The following is a 15417-nucleotide window of genomic DNA, read 5'->3' as shown; positions in this document are numbered from 1 at the left end:
CGACAGGAATAGAGATGGAGAGCAGGCTGGACAAACGCTTGAGAAAGCAACCAGAGGGCCCGGAAAGGACATGGTCGTTAGTCAGTACACTTGCTAAGTCTCAGCCAGACATGAAGAACCATCGCCACAAAAGCCGGCCTGAAATTCATAAATAATCCCACCCTCTTACAACATGCCGACACCTGGCAGAAGAGAACTTCGACATGAGAAAGGCACCGCACCCCCTACTTCAAATTCTGACGTTTTTACTGACCACTGTGTGAGTCTAGGACGAGTCGGCATCCATCCCTGTTCCCGGAACACGTTTTCTGTAAAAGGACAAACACTATGCTTGCCCTCGTGGGCCGCAGTCCCCAGCAGAGCCACTCCACCCTGACCGGGGCTGCCACGGCCGCTCAGGAGCAACCACAGACGACACATGCAACAGGAAGAGCCAAGTTCCAATAAAACTTTATTTACAAGAACAGGACGCAGGTGGATTTAGGGCCCCGGTTTGCAGACCCCCCACTCTATAAAGGAAACTGATGCCTTACAGTGCAACTGGTGGCCACAACGAAAGAGCTTCACATCCGCAGCAGGATGGAGCGGGGGAGGGGGTGGGGGTNTTCACAGGGGATCTCCTGCCACCCCTCCTCCCAGCAAAAGCAGGGGTCAAACCTTCCACCCGCCCCCAGCTCTCAGGGGCTCCTCCCGGGACCTGTGCGTGCTGGTCCCCTGGCACTGAGGAGCGGCCGTCTGAGAAGCTGGAGCCTGAACTGCCTGCGGCTGCCACAATCCAGTCCTTCCACAGGGGAAGGCCCCGCGTCGAGGTTTCTGCAGGGAAGGTGTGAGGGGCGTCTGCAGACTACAGCACAAACCTCTCCAAGAGCAAAAGCTACTGAAACCAAAGACGAGGGAACAAAGGGATGAAAACGAGGTTCCTGGTCCCCATCGTGAGCCACCAGCAGAAGAGACCCCCGTCCCCAGGCAGCACATTCAGGAAGCAAGAGAAATTAAAGATAAGAAACAAGGCGTGTGCTGTGGGGCCCAAAGCACTTCCCAGCCCCCTCTTCTGGGCCCTTGGGTTTGCAAACCCCATCCCAGATTCCCTGGACCACACACAGGCTCAGCTCTCCCCGACGGACTGATCGCGGACTGGACTGATCGCGGACTGGACTGATCGCGGACTGGACTGATCCTGGATTGGACTGATCGTGGACTGGACTGATCCTCGGGCCCCCCCTCCTCCAGGACCCAACCCGATCAGGAACCCCTGCTCTAACTCCTTTATCGGCATGGCACCAGGCATTTTCACCATGGCAGAGACCAGCCCAAACTTCCAGCCCTGGCCCCAAACAGGCCCCTCCAGTCTCATCCCCACCCCCACCAGGCTCCTCTCTCCAAAACAAGAGGTTTGTATCTTGCCTCCGCCCCACACTGGCTGTGACTCTAGGCCCCTTTCCTCACAGATTAAACACAGATGAACATACTGTTACCCACCTCCCAGGTCTGACGTCAGGAACAAATCAGACAAGGAACACAACACACGTGACCCACAGCTCGCCTGCCCTTAGAAGGTTCTCAGCCAAGGGCAGCTGTAACGCTGGCCCCGCACAGTCCAGCCCTCAGCCGCCCCAGCCTGCCGTCAGCCGGGCACACGGCCCTCCTTCCTCTGGATTCCCGTGCAAGCCACAAAGCCTTCGGTTTCCCCACCTCTGGGCTCCCACAGGCCTGGGTGTTGCCACACCTGGCACCTGTGTTCACCCCCTCCTGTGATCAAGAGACCTGTCCCCCCTTTGGTGCATCACACCTTAAGAGCCCTGATGCGGAGCGCGGGCCTCCAAAATCACAGCAAGAAATGTGTTCCATGTTCAGGATCTGGTGCTGGACCCCGTAATTAATTCTCAGGAGACAAAGACACACTTTAATTCTAAGAAAACCCTCTTGAGATAAAGAGTCCGCTGCAACTACATTTTAAACAACACTCAACTGCCACAGCTTCAAGGTTTCCCACTTCGGGGCAATAAGCGCGGGTATTCAACGCAAGCCCACAGCAGTGTTAAATCAGACCGCCTCAAGGAGGGGGTGACCCTCACCTCGTTCCTTCATTTATCTATAATATTCTTTAGTAACAAAAGGAACACGTACTGGTTAGAAGCTTTACAACGTACAGAAAAATGGGGCGCCTAGGTGGCTCAGTCGGTTTAGCGCCGACTGCAGCTCAGGTCACGATCTCGTGGTTTGGGAGATCAAGCCCCAAGTCGGACCAGCAGGCTCTGTGCTGACAGCTCACAGCCTGGAGCCTGCTTCAGATTCGGTGTCTCTTTCTCTGCCCCTCCCCTGCGCACTCACTCGCTCTCGCTCTCGCTCTCTCTCAAAAATAAACATACAGGGAATTTCACAGCCAACCAGCTCCCAGCTACACCGGAGGGTCTCCCTCTACCAGCACGAATGCTCCGGCCACCTGCCTCCTGCTTCGCTCTTCTACTCTGCTTTTGTTTCCTATTTCAAAAGAGTTCGGCAAGGAAGGTCCTATAAAACAATGTAACTAAATTCTAAACCGATCTGGCTACTTGTTTAAGAAAATTACACAGGGGCACCTGGGTGGCTCAGAGAGTTAAGCGTCAGACTTTGGCTCAGGTCACGATCTCATGGTTTGTTGGTCTGAGCCCATCTGTGCTGACAGCTCAGCGCCTAGAGCCTGGAGCCTACCTCGGATTCCAGATTCCGGGTCTCCCTCTCTCTCTGCCCCTCCCCTACTCGCACTCTGTCTCTCTCTCAAAATAAACATTTTTTTTTAAATTCTAAAAGAAAATTATACAAATGATTTTAAGGACAGCTTCCGAAGGGGCTGCGGACAGGAGAGGCCCAGCAGTGCCTCAGTTTACACCCGCAGCCTCCCCGCAGGAACGATGTCACAGCACAGGCAGGAAGCTGGGCTGGAGGAGGGAGGACCATGGGCGCAGGGCGTCCTTCTTTAGCCCGGGGGGAAGCGCCCTTCCACCTTCCCAAGCCCGAGCCTTCTCAGATCCGTGGCTATAAACACACAGGTGCGGGGACAGAGACTGGATCTAACACCTGCCCAGCACCAGTCGCCACCGAGCACAACTCACACCTGCCCCAGTGACCGCTAAGGGGCTCTCTGGGGCAAAGCCCCCCAAGGGTGAGCCCCGTCTAGCAGACAGCAGTGCTCTCTACACGCAGGGAAGGCATTGCCAGGAGTCCAAGGGCCACCTCAGGCTCCTCTACACACAGGGGCAGAGGGTGTCCTTCAGCAGGCGCCTGGAGGACTAGAAATGCCAGTCACAAGAGGGATACAAACACGGCTGGTGGAGTACACGCGGCTCCGGTTACTCCCCTCCCACCCTCCTCCCGGCGCCTGCTTGGACTCCCTCTGCAGCCCCTGCAGCCACCGGCCCCCAACCTTCTCAAGAGGGCAGAGTTCACACCCCACACATGCAAGGAGGCGGAGACAAACGACCGGGTATCCCAACCCCCAACAGGCCCTTTCAGGCAGGCGGGGCGCGGCGGCAGAGGGTGTAACTGACAGATTCACACCCGACACACAGGAGCACGCGGCAGGCTATGTTAGGCAAACACACGCACGTAAATAGGACCGTGTATCTACATATGCACACACATCCCTTGATCCAACTCCATTCAAGAAACACTATATAGAATATGGGGGGGTTCTGGTTCAACAGGGCAAAAAGACTACAGGCATTTCTAGCCCACTCTTCCAAAAGCCTCTAAAGGTCAGGGTTTAGCAGACAAGGAGCAGACAGACACGAGTGGAAATGTACTGCACAGACTGCAAGATGCTCAGGCAGGCCTGCGGGCACCGGAGAGGGCTCAGGAGGCCCCGGGAGGCGGCGCGCGCCTTGTAAGATGGGGGGGCAGGGATGTGAAGGCGGGACAGCTTCTCCCTCTGGATAAATTAAACAGAACAAGTCTAGACTTTGCCAGGGTCAAAGGGAACAGAAATGAGGAAAAGACCTAAAAAAAAAGCAAGCTGGGTGAGAACCTGAGCCGCACAGCAAATCATGGAGTGCCCCAGCGCCCGCTCTGCTGCGGGCCTCACTGCAGGGCGGCAGATAAACACATTCTGTCCCTCTCTCCACGCCCCTGGCGAAGACGAAGGAGCCTTCTCTTGAAAACCAATAGACACTAACACTTGGGTCTTGAGAAAAGAATGGTGGCTTCCCACCCGCTCACTCCACAGGCAGAGCCCCCTGACCCTGCCACCCTGTCCCCAGCGAGCTGTGTGTGCCCAGGACCACAGACATCTGTGGGGCCTCAGCAAAAACGCAGACCAAAAAAACTGGAAAATATACAGGTAACACCAGGAACCAAAGATTTAAAAAAATAAAGTAACATAAAATTAGGGGTGCCCGGGTGACTCGGTTACACGTCTGGCTTCGGCTCAGGCCATGATCTCGCGGTTTGCGAGTTCCAGCCCCGCATCGGGCTCTGTGCGGACAGCTTGGAGCCTGGAGCCTGCTTCCGACCCTGTCTCCTTCTCACTCTGCTCCTCCTCCCCTTTCTCTCTCAAAAATAAATGAGTTTTAAAATAGTAAGAAAAGAAAAAGATAAAATAAAGTAACATAAAATCAATATCCTCAGAAAATTAGAAGAGCCTACACCCATCCAATAAAAACATGATTTTTTTTCCTTAAGGGACGAGCCCTAGGAAGTGTTAGGTATGCGACAGGCCAAACCCCACACCACCTCAGGCGAGTCATGAGACAAAGAGCAGACAAATCTCAACCGACAGAGATTCTAGAAAATACTGGGCCAGTCACTACTCCTCAAAACTGTCAAGGTCATCAGAACAAGGAACATGGGACAACTGTCAGTCCGGAGGACACCAAGGACACAGGACAACTCAGTGGCGTCTCTTGGAACAAAAAAAGGACATTAAGTGTAACACTAAGAAGATCTAAGGGGCACCTGGGTGGCCCAGCTGGGTAAGCTGCCGACTCCTGATTTCGGCTCAGGTCACGATCTCCCGGGTCCGTGGGACGAGCCCTACGACAGGCGCGGGGCTGACAGCGTGGAGCCTGCTGGGGACTCTGTGTCTCCCTCTCTCCCTGTCCCTCTCTGCACGCGTACATGCGCGCTCTAATATTTTTTTAAAAACAAAATCTAAATATAGACGTTCATTAACAATAACATATCAGTACTGGGTAATTAATCGGGACAGAACCCTGTACTAACGTTAGAATTTTTTTAATTTTTTTTAATATATTTTTTTAATGTTTTATTTATTTCTAGGAGAGAGAGAGAGACAGCACGAGCAGGGGAGGGTCAGAGAGAGAGGGAGGCACAGACTCTGAAACAGGCTCCAGGCTCTGAGCTGGCAGTCAGCACAGAGCCCGACGCGGGGCCCGAACCCACGAACCGCGAGATCATGACCTGAGCGAAAGTCGGACGCTCAACCGACTAAGCCACCCAGGCGCCCCACTAACGTTAGAATTTTAACAGGGGAACCTGGCACACGGTACAAACTACAACCGTTATGTAAATCCAGACTGTTCTAATTTTTTTTTAATTTTAATTTCAATAGAAGAAATGAAAAAATAAAGTCAAGAAAAATCTCAGGAAATTAACACGTCCTTCCATCAACCCAAAACTAAAGGATGAACCCAGGGGTCCGAATTTAACTGGGAGTCACGGCAACAGAGGGAAACGAGGGGGAAGAATTTATCAAAGGAAAGAACCATGAAAAACCCTCAGAGCTCAAGTGCCCAAGACTGCAAGGGCCCCCTAGTGCTCAAAATAACCGGCGTGAAAAGAACACAGAGCACGAGGTGACATTCCAGTATGATGAGGGACAAAGAGAGGAACCCCAAAGTTTATGAAAGCACCCCACGTACCAGGGAGAAGCCATCACAAGGCCGTGAAGACTCGCGAGAGACAATGACACGCGTCTGCCCTTCTCAGCCACCTCGTCCCCTCCCCTCCTTGGAAAAGGATTTTCAACCTAGAATCCAATACTGAGCTAACTGAATCAAATACGAGCACAGAAAAGGTCACTTTCTGACTCACATGAGAACTCAAAACATATACCTTCTCAGAAAGCTGCAGAGGAATATACTCTAACAAGAGAGAGCAATCCAACACAGAGGCAAACGTCATAGATGCTAATTCTCCCTTCCTCTTTCCTAAGGAAAAGTGATCCCGTCCTTCCCCGGCTGAGGGAGCTCCCACAGGGGGAGGGGCAGGCGTGGTCTAGGAGAAGCCTCCCCAGTTATCAGCAGATAACCCAGTTAAGGTACCTGGTTCCCTCACTACAACATGGCACTGGACCAAGCAACTGGGAACCTGCCCCCCTCTGGACTTCCATATCCCTGAGGCAATAATGTCCTGGTGTTTAAGGCCGCTCGAGATGGTTACGGTTACCCGGGCTTCAAATTACCTGACTGGTACATACAAGGGATCCAGCACAGAGGGACAAGGTCCCAGAGTGACACGCGAAGGAAGCTGAAGCTGGCTGCTGCACGCCAGGCGAGCGGGGAGGGTTCCAGGCGGTAAACAGAGCTCACGGCGATCGAACGTATCTAGGCAATCTGAAAACAGCCTTCGCTGCATTTTATAGAAGCATTTGCAAAAAGGGGAAGGTACAAGGTTTAATGTCATTCAACTCATCAATCACTGAATCTATTTTGGTGCGCTTTCTGTGTCCCATGTAAGGAATTCTGTCGTACTCGAAATCGTAAAGATATTCTCCTATGTTTTCTTCTAGAAGCTTTACTGTCTCTCTCATCTTTCATGGTTAGCTCAGTAAACCTGGTTCTGGATATGATTTGAGGCAGAAGATTCATTTTCCCAGTACCTTTTTTGAAAAGGCCATCCTTTCCCCTTGTCATGTGACACCTCTGTCATAAACTACTTCTGTGAAGTCTGTTTCAAGACCTCTCTTCTGTCAGCCTACTGTCTATCCGTCCAACAGCACTGTGCTGCCCTAATTACCGCAGCTTTCAGAAAGCCTTGACATCTGGCAGGGTAAGTCCTTCAGCTTTGCTGTTGTTCAAGAATGCTTTATTCTTGGCCCTCTACATTTTCGTGTAAATTTCAGAATCAGTTTGTCAATTTCCAAACAAAACAACAACAATCAAAGAAAAGCCTGCTGGGATTTTGATCAAAATTGCATGGAACCCAGAGTTCAAATCTGGGAGAACTGACCTCTTTACAAAACCAAGTGCCGGTGAGTATGCGCGGCAAGGGCAGCTGCCAGTGGACGTGCCCGTTGGTAAGATCACTGGAAAACCGGCAGCCGTCCAGCAAAGCCACACGAATGGCGACCCTGCAACCCAACCTCTCCGTTTCTGGATACGTACCCAACAGATAAGTTCACACACACATCCAGGGATATGTGTATGAAGGTTCATGGCGGCCTCACTGGGGAACAGCTCAACATGGAAAACTAATGGAAGCTAAAAGTCTATCACTAGAACAAATAAATATCATACCCACATAATGGAATGCAATGGGAATGAATATACTCGCACGCACAAACCACACTGATGAAACTCAGATACCATGTTGAATGAAAGAAGCATATACAAAGAAGCAGCAGTACAGAGAGTCATTTCGGAAGCATCAGGGCAATCCATAACGAAAAGATTGACTGGCGCAAACCTACATGTGCAGAGTAACTTCAAAACGAAAAAAAAAAATCATTGAAAAAAATCACTGTAAGTAGAAAACACTCGGGGAAAAGAAAAATCTCTGCACCTTGGTGGATAAAACCCACTCAACTGAGAGAGGATAGGGGCGCCTGGGTGGCTGAGTTGATTTAAGCATCTGACTTCAGCTCAGGTCAGGATCTCGAGGTTCGGGAGTTTGAGCCCTGCGTCGGGTTCTGTGCTGACAGCTCAGAGCCTGGAGCCTGCTTCAGATTCTGTGTCTCCCTCTCTCTCTGCCCATCCCTTGCTCACACGGTCTCTCTCTGTCTCTCAAAAATAAACAAACATTAAAAAAAAAAAGGGAAAGAGAGAAGATAACAGATGGTCTGATTAAGGTACATCAGCCAACATGTTCAGAAAGGGACTACTTTCAGGGCACCTGGCTGGCGGGGTGGGTGGAGCACCCAACTCTTGATCTCTGGGTTCTAAGTTCAAGCCCACGTTGGGGGTAGAGACTACTAAAAAATAAAATCTTAAAAAAAGAAAAGAAAAGAAATGACTACATATGAAACTTTAAGGAAAAACCCAAATTCTGAAAAGCAAAACTCTGACCACAGTGCAATAAACCAAGACATAACGAAAGGAGAAGTAAAAAATAACCCTACCAGTTGGAAAACTTAAAACTCTCTTAAAAAATTCTGAATCACAGGGAAATTCAAAACTATAGCTGCAGAATCCCTAGAAAAGCGCAAATGGTGAAAACAACACTACACTATCAAAACTTCTAAAACAAATTTATACTCAGAGGAAATTTAATAATCTAAAATCTTTAAATTTCTAACAGCAAAGAATGAAATGAAATTAAGCATCCCATTCTAGAAGTCAGAAAAAAGACACAATGGAATGCAAAAGAAAGCAGAAACCGGGGTGCCTGGGTGGCTCAGTCGGCTAAGCGTCCAACTTCAGCTCAGGTCATGACCTCGCGGTTCACGGGTTCAAGCCCCGCATCGGGCTCTGTGCTGACAGCTCAGAGCCTGGAGCCTGCTTCGGATTCTGTGTCTCCTCTCTCTCTGACCCTCCCCTGCTCATACTGTCTCTCTCTCTCAAAAATAAATATTTTTTAAAAAAGCAGAAACAATTAATGAAGAAAAATGAACCAAAAGCAATTTAATGAATTTAAGTGAATATATAGAATAAAATGGAATTAAAAATAGCTCTGTGAACCAAGAAATAAAATAGATAAACCACTGAGAGAAAGGTATTTGTACCTCATTTTATAGACAAGACACCAAGTCTGTGAGGTTAAAAGACTGGCGCAAGGTCACTATCAACAAGTAAGGGCCTTGTAAAACCTGAGCCTAAACCCAGCTCAGTCTGACAGGTCTGCTCCAAAGCGTGGACCCTCAGGGGGCACCAGGATAAAATGCCCACAGTAACCCCTGGCTCTCCCAGTGCTCCTGGGGCTGTGGTGAGTGTGAAGGTCAAGTGTGGCCTGGGGTGGGGTCTGAGCAGGCGACACCTCAGGTGAGGGACTCTAACAGAGTCCTGTAGCTCAAGGCTCCTCATTCCCAGGACTCTTTTTCTTTCTTTCTTTTTAAGTATTTATTCATTTCTTGAAAGAGACAGAGACAGAAAGAGAGAGAGAGCGCAAGTGGGGCCAGAGAAAGAGGGAGACACAGAATCTAAAGCAGCTCCAGGCTCGGAGTGTCAGCACAGAGCCCAACACGGGACTCGAACTCAGAAACCGCGAGATCATGACCTGAGCCAAAGTCAGATGTCTAACCGACTGAGCCCCCCAGGCGCCCCTACACGGGGCTGTCTTGAGTCTCTAAGCCACAGTACCTGCTGGATGGTTCCAGTGACCCTGTCACCACTCCTGACCAACTTAAACTCTGTCATGGCTCCTTTCTTCAGAGGTCGTGGGGCCAGTTGCTACACACCTAGCTCGCAGGCACACGAGCGGGGGCTGAAGCCTGCAGAGTTTGCCAGAAGTCCGTTTGTAGTGCGCAGAGTCCCTGGCCAACCTCGCCTTTTGAATATACCAATAATTTAGCGAGGGGGGAAGAAAAGACAATTTCATTTTATAGCTGGAGATGGACATTTAGGACAGGCCACACACAGGCCTCCCTCTCCAGGGTCAAAACTTACCAAAAATGAGGTACATAGTGGGGTCCAGTCGGCTGAGCATTTGACTCTTCATTTCGGCTCAGGCCCCAGTCTTAGAGCTCGTGAGATCCAGCACAGAGCCTGCTTGGGATTCTCACCTTCTCCCTCTGTCCCTCCCCCACGAACACTCTCTCAAGTGTGCGCACACGCGCGCTCTCTCTCTCTTTCTCTCTCTCTCAAAATAAATTAACATTGGGGGAAAAAAAAAAAACTTACCCCGGCAAACAAAAGAAATACGTAAGACACAGACCTCTATTTCAATTTCTCCTTCCTTTACTACGTCCAGGTTAACGGTGAATGAGCAAGTGAGAAGTACTCTGCAAATGCCACGAAGATCTATGTTCTGTTTCATAAAATCTGATTTAGCAGAGAACAGAAACCGGAAACGGCATCTAGACTGGAATGTTCTTTTTGACCAGATCTACAAAGCTTCCGAGGGCCCTTGACAGATGAACAGGGACACGTGACTGAATCAGCTGGACTCCCGTGAACCGTCAGGGCCCGGACACCAGGAGCCTGGGGCGCTCGGATGAGGCTGGGCGAGGCCCTGGCCAGCAAAGGGCCAGCAATGCACGAGCTGCCCGGGCCGGGCCGAGCACTCTCCGCAAGCACGCGTCTGGTGACACCTGCGTGGGCTACCTTTCTAACGGGTACGTGTTACTGCCACACACGCAGTACAGCAAACGCCAATCACAAGACCAGTCAACCCAACTCAAAAGGTAACCGCCATTAACTCGGTAGATACCCTCCGTACTGTTTTTTCTCAGCCCGCGGTCCTCGAGTTTTACGCCACCCATGTGGGAAGTCACCACACCGTGCTGCACTTAGTGCAGTGTGGTCCACACGGACGGGTCTCCCTCATCCGTGTGAATGCCTAACAGTATCTCCCTACGTAGCTGTGCCCCCCCCCACCCCCCGCCCTGCAGACAGGTACTTAAACTGCTCCCAGCTGCATGATGTCACCGATCCCACGACAGCGAGCGTCGCTGTCCACACCCCTATGCACGCTCAGCCAACACCTGGGGGCCATCTGCCGTTTCCGCGAAGCGTACTCCCGGTTTGTGCCCAAGGAACTGAACTCAGGCGGCAGGGGGGTTGCAACCCCGCCCCGTGCTGCACACTCCGGACCCCTCCCCAGGCTGCCTCCCCAGGAGGCAGGGGCGCCCCGAGGGATGCAGAACGCACCCCACTGAAACAACTAAACGCAGGCCCCGCCTTGCAGCCCTCCTCCAACGGGGGCCTCTCACGGCTGCACCCTGAGGAGGCAGGAGAGAGGCAACAGTGGCCTCCTGACAAGCCCCAAAGGAGACTCCCTGGCGACAAGCCAATGCCACCCGGAGGCGACACGCCCTTTAATCAGGCTAGGAGATACTTCACCAGGCTGCCTCCATCAATCACTGTCCCGACTGCACAGAGGACCCTGCTCACCACCGCGGAGGCCGGTGTCCTAACCACCGCCCCCACGTGGAGGCCACAGGTGAAGGACAGGCTCTGTGCTGCGCTGTGTCACTCAGCAACTCAGGTCGGCCCAGAGCAGAGCCGCATACGCTAGGGGGTTCGCTTCCGCAGAGATGGGTCATCAACAACTCAGCCCCTGCNCAGTCCTGAAAGGGCTCCATTGGTTGGAATGATCTCCAACAAAGCCCAGAGCACTGGAGCCCCAGAACCCACAGGCTATTTATTCCCCAAGCCTCAGACGCCACAGGAAACCCAGGACGGTGACAGCCACCTGGGCAGGACCAGGTCTGAAGTAACACAAAGGAAGCGCCCAAAAATCAAGGCCAAGCCCCCCAGGGTCAAGAGGGACAGCATGTGCGCTCACTGCCGACACGCCAACTCAACTCACTTGTGACTTGTCACGAGGGTGATGAGGGTGACGCAGGCGTCACCCCCACGGATGGAACTCTATTCTCCCGACCCCCGGCGCCCTCCCCATCGGAGCGTGCAGCCCACCTTACCCCCCACTCCCCGTGTCAACACCGAGTCACACAGCCGCAGCACCTCCACAGGCCCCTCGCTGGCTCAGTCTCCTCTGCCACCGCCCAGCAGGGCCAGCACAGCCACACGACTCCTCCAGGGGCAGAGAACTACAGGGACCTTTTTTTTTTTTTTTTAATTCCTTAAGAGAACAAGAAAGGCCCCCTGTAACACTGTGCACTATATATATTAAATACACAACATAGGAATCATACAAATGTGTAACATACGCAATTACGTATTTAACACATACATTAAACATACAACATATATGGAAACCATACATAAAATGTCCTTCAACTCTGTTTATATTCAGCTGTACCTATAAGCATTTATTACCTCCTATTCTCTGGCGGTCACTTCTGATTTGGAAGTCCTGTGCGCACCGCATTCCCATTAGTGGAAAACAAAATCGCTCTCCAGGCAGCACTCGTCCCTTGGTCTGAAAAAGCGACAGCGGTCTAGGGCAACAGCACCCTGAACGCACCCGATCTCATGTGCCGCCGCAACAGTGGGCAGGAAGAAGTGACTCATTTCCTACTTCGGGCACTTCTAGAGCGTTTGGGCATTTTTGTAACAAGCCCGTGTCGTTACTCACACAGTGTTTTCGGGGTAAACTGAGCAACACAGAACCAAGCCCTCGCGCAGTCTTCACGCAGTCTCCACGCCGAGTGGGTGCCGCGGTCACAGCGACACCGTACGACAGGCTCCGTTCCCATCTGGCAGGAGACGGAGGCTCGTCCTGCGGTGGCACGCAGATGGAAATGACGGAAACGAACACCCACGGCTGCCTGATGCCGAGAAGGGTCGTCGCCCGGTAAACCGCAGGGCCACCCTGGCACCCGTGGGCTGCCTGAGTGCACCCAGCTCCACCCCTCGAAGATCATTCACCTGAAACAGCACGGGGCGCCAGCGAGCGACCAGATGCCCCGGTTCGGCGGCATTTACCTTGAACAAAGACCAGCGGTGCAGAAAGTGCTCCGATGCACCCGCCCCTCCGGAGGCCCTTGCTTAAGGGGTCTGCGCTCCTGGAGCTGAAGACAGGGGCTATCTGACCTGGGTCGAAGTCTTCTGCAGGCAGCACAGGACTTCGCACGCTAATACAAACAGCACCATCGAGTAAACAAACGAGCCCCAAGTGTATATGCCTGCCTGCTCCAAACCCCCAGGCCCTTGGCTAGAGCTGTATCCCAGGAACCATTAATAGCTACTGTTTACTGAGAACCGGTATCTTCTTGACACTTTGGTATATGACCCGCTGAGCCCCTCCCCCTCCCCCTCCCAGGAGGACGGCATTCCCACCCCCATTTTGCAGACATGAACAGAGCCTCCAAAAGACGAAATAACCCTACACCACCCAGCTCACGAGTGGATGAACCTGGATTTGAAGCCGGCGGACCTCAAAGCTGGGGGGCTCTCATCAGGAAAAGGAGCAGAGGAGGGGCAAGGCATTCCCAAATCCGCCCCGGGCTTCCCCCAGGGCAAGCTAACAGTAACAGCCCCCAGGGGCAGGAGCGGTATAATCCCGCAGCGCACCTCCCCTGGGCCCGCTGTCGCCACAGCACAAGTCCCTCCCAACCTGATGAAATACCAGCCAGGCACTTCCAGGGCCTTCCTGTCTGCAGTCACTTGGCCCAGGAGGTGTGAACTCCTGGAATAGCTAGAAGGGAAGAAAGACGGGGGTCGTGAGGTCAAGGGGCTGAGCTGATCTGCAGGAGAGCCACGATCAAGAAATGCAACAGAGAGCTGGCCTCCGAGTAGGTGCCACACAGTAAGAAACATTAGCAGCAGCAAAACCACCAAGGGCTGCGAAACAGGAGCCTCAGAAATCTCCCGAGAGGCTAGGCTGCGGCGTGCAAAGGCTGGAGGAAAACATCTGTGCCAAGCAGCTACCTATGCCTCTCTCTCCACGACCTCCTGGTCCCCACCTTGACCTTCCCCCAGTGACACGCCCGGCGCAAGACCTGCCGGCGCCCACTCCGCACCCCTCCCGCCCCGGGAGAGGGCAGGGAATGCGGATTCCACCTAAGGTTGACCCTGACTACCAGAGCAAGTCCGAAACCGTGACTGCTTCTGACCTGGGAAACATGCTCATCCAAAATGACGAACGAAGGGGCACCTGGGTGGCTCCATCGGTTAAGTAGCCGACTTCGGCTCAGGTCATGATCTCACGGTTCGTGGGTTTGAGCCCCGCATCGGGCCCTGTGCTGACAGCTCAAAGCTTGGAGCCTGCTTGGGATTCTGTCTTCCTCTCTCTCTGTCCCTACCCTGCTCGTGCCTGGTCTCTCTCTCAAAAATAAACATTAAAAAAAAAAAAAAGAATGGAAACTGCAGTACAAGAGAAAAAAACAGCAGGATCTTTGTTTGCTTGTTTTTTGAGAGCCTACCTACAAAGGGCCCGATTTGTACATGCATTAAGGGTCTGGGATGATATAAAGAGGCACTTGGGGAGGGGGCTCAGTTAAGCAGCCAGCCCTTGGTTTCAGATCATGATCTTGGGCTGATAGTACAGAGCCTGCTTGGAATTCTCCAAGCACGCGTGCGCCCTCTCTCTCTGCCCTTCCCCCCACTCTCCCAAAATAAATAAATAAACTTAAAAAAAAAAAGTCTGGGAGGATAAACACAGCGAGCTGTAAACAGTAGCTACTGCCTGGAAAGCTAGAGGAGAGAGCTTTCATTTTCCCGCATACGCTTGCTTTTTCTTGTTTTTTAGCAAGCGTGTATATTTCGTAATTAATTTTCTATCGGGGGCAAAAAAAAACTCCACTTTACGCCTTAGGACAACGTTTCCACTGTCCCCAGCTATTTCTGAACACTCGGCCCATTCACTCCCCAGGCAGGTCGGCCGGGCGGCAGGGACAAGCGTCCCTCCCAGACAGGCCTGTGTTTCTGGAGCGCCCGGAACAGAGCAGTTCTTTAAGCTCTGAACTGTATGTAAACAACACCTGCCGAAAAAAGGGGGAAAAGCACTGGAAGACACAAAGGGGCCGTGGAAAGAGCGGGAAAGAGCGGGAAAGGGTGCCGGGGATGACCTCTTTTTCCCAGCTGGTCCTGCAGCCACGCACCCCGTCATTCTACACAAAGAGATGATCTCGAAGCCCGGTGGGAGAGTCAACTGGAGCTTTCGGAGTCCTGTCTGCCCCACCCCCACCCCCCAGGGCTGGCCACCGGCCACCACCGCAGGCCACTCGCCTCACAGGTTCCTGGCCTACAAGTTTTCTACTGTGGCTCCCACAGTTCTGATTTCAACTTAGAAAAAAACACATTTTGAATACTCTAGGGGGCTTGGCATACTGTTTTCAACAGGTGCTTAGTTCTGTTTAAGATTTTTTTTTAAAGCAATCTCTACGCCCAACGTGGAGCTCCCGCTCACAGCCCTGAGATCAAGAATCACATGCTCCTGGCGCCTGGGCGTCTCAATCGGTTAAGCGTCCAACCTCGGCTTGGGTCTGATCTCACCGTTTGTATGTTCGAGCCCCGCGTCAGGCTCTGTGCTGACAGCTCAGAGCCCGGAGCCTGCTTCGGATTCTGTGTCTCCCTCTCTGACCTTCCCCCACTCGCACTCTGTGTGTGTGTATGTCTGTGTGTCTCTCTCTCAAAAATAAACATTAAAAAAACTTTTTTTTTTAAATCACATGCTCTACCGTCCAACAGGTGCTGATTTCAA

Source organism: Crocuta crocuta, unplaced genomic scaffold, assembly GCF_008692635.1.
Source record: "Crocuta crocuta isolate KB4526 unplaced genomic scaffold, BGI_CrCroc_1.0 scaffold35, whole genome shotgun sequence".
Classification (NCBI taxonomy): Eukaryota; Metazoa; Chordata; class Mammalia; order Carnivora; family Hyaenidae; genus Crocuta; species Crocuta crocuta.
Note: the sequence above shows the minus strand (reverse complement) of the source record.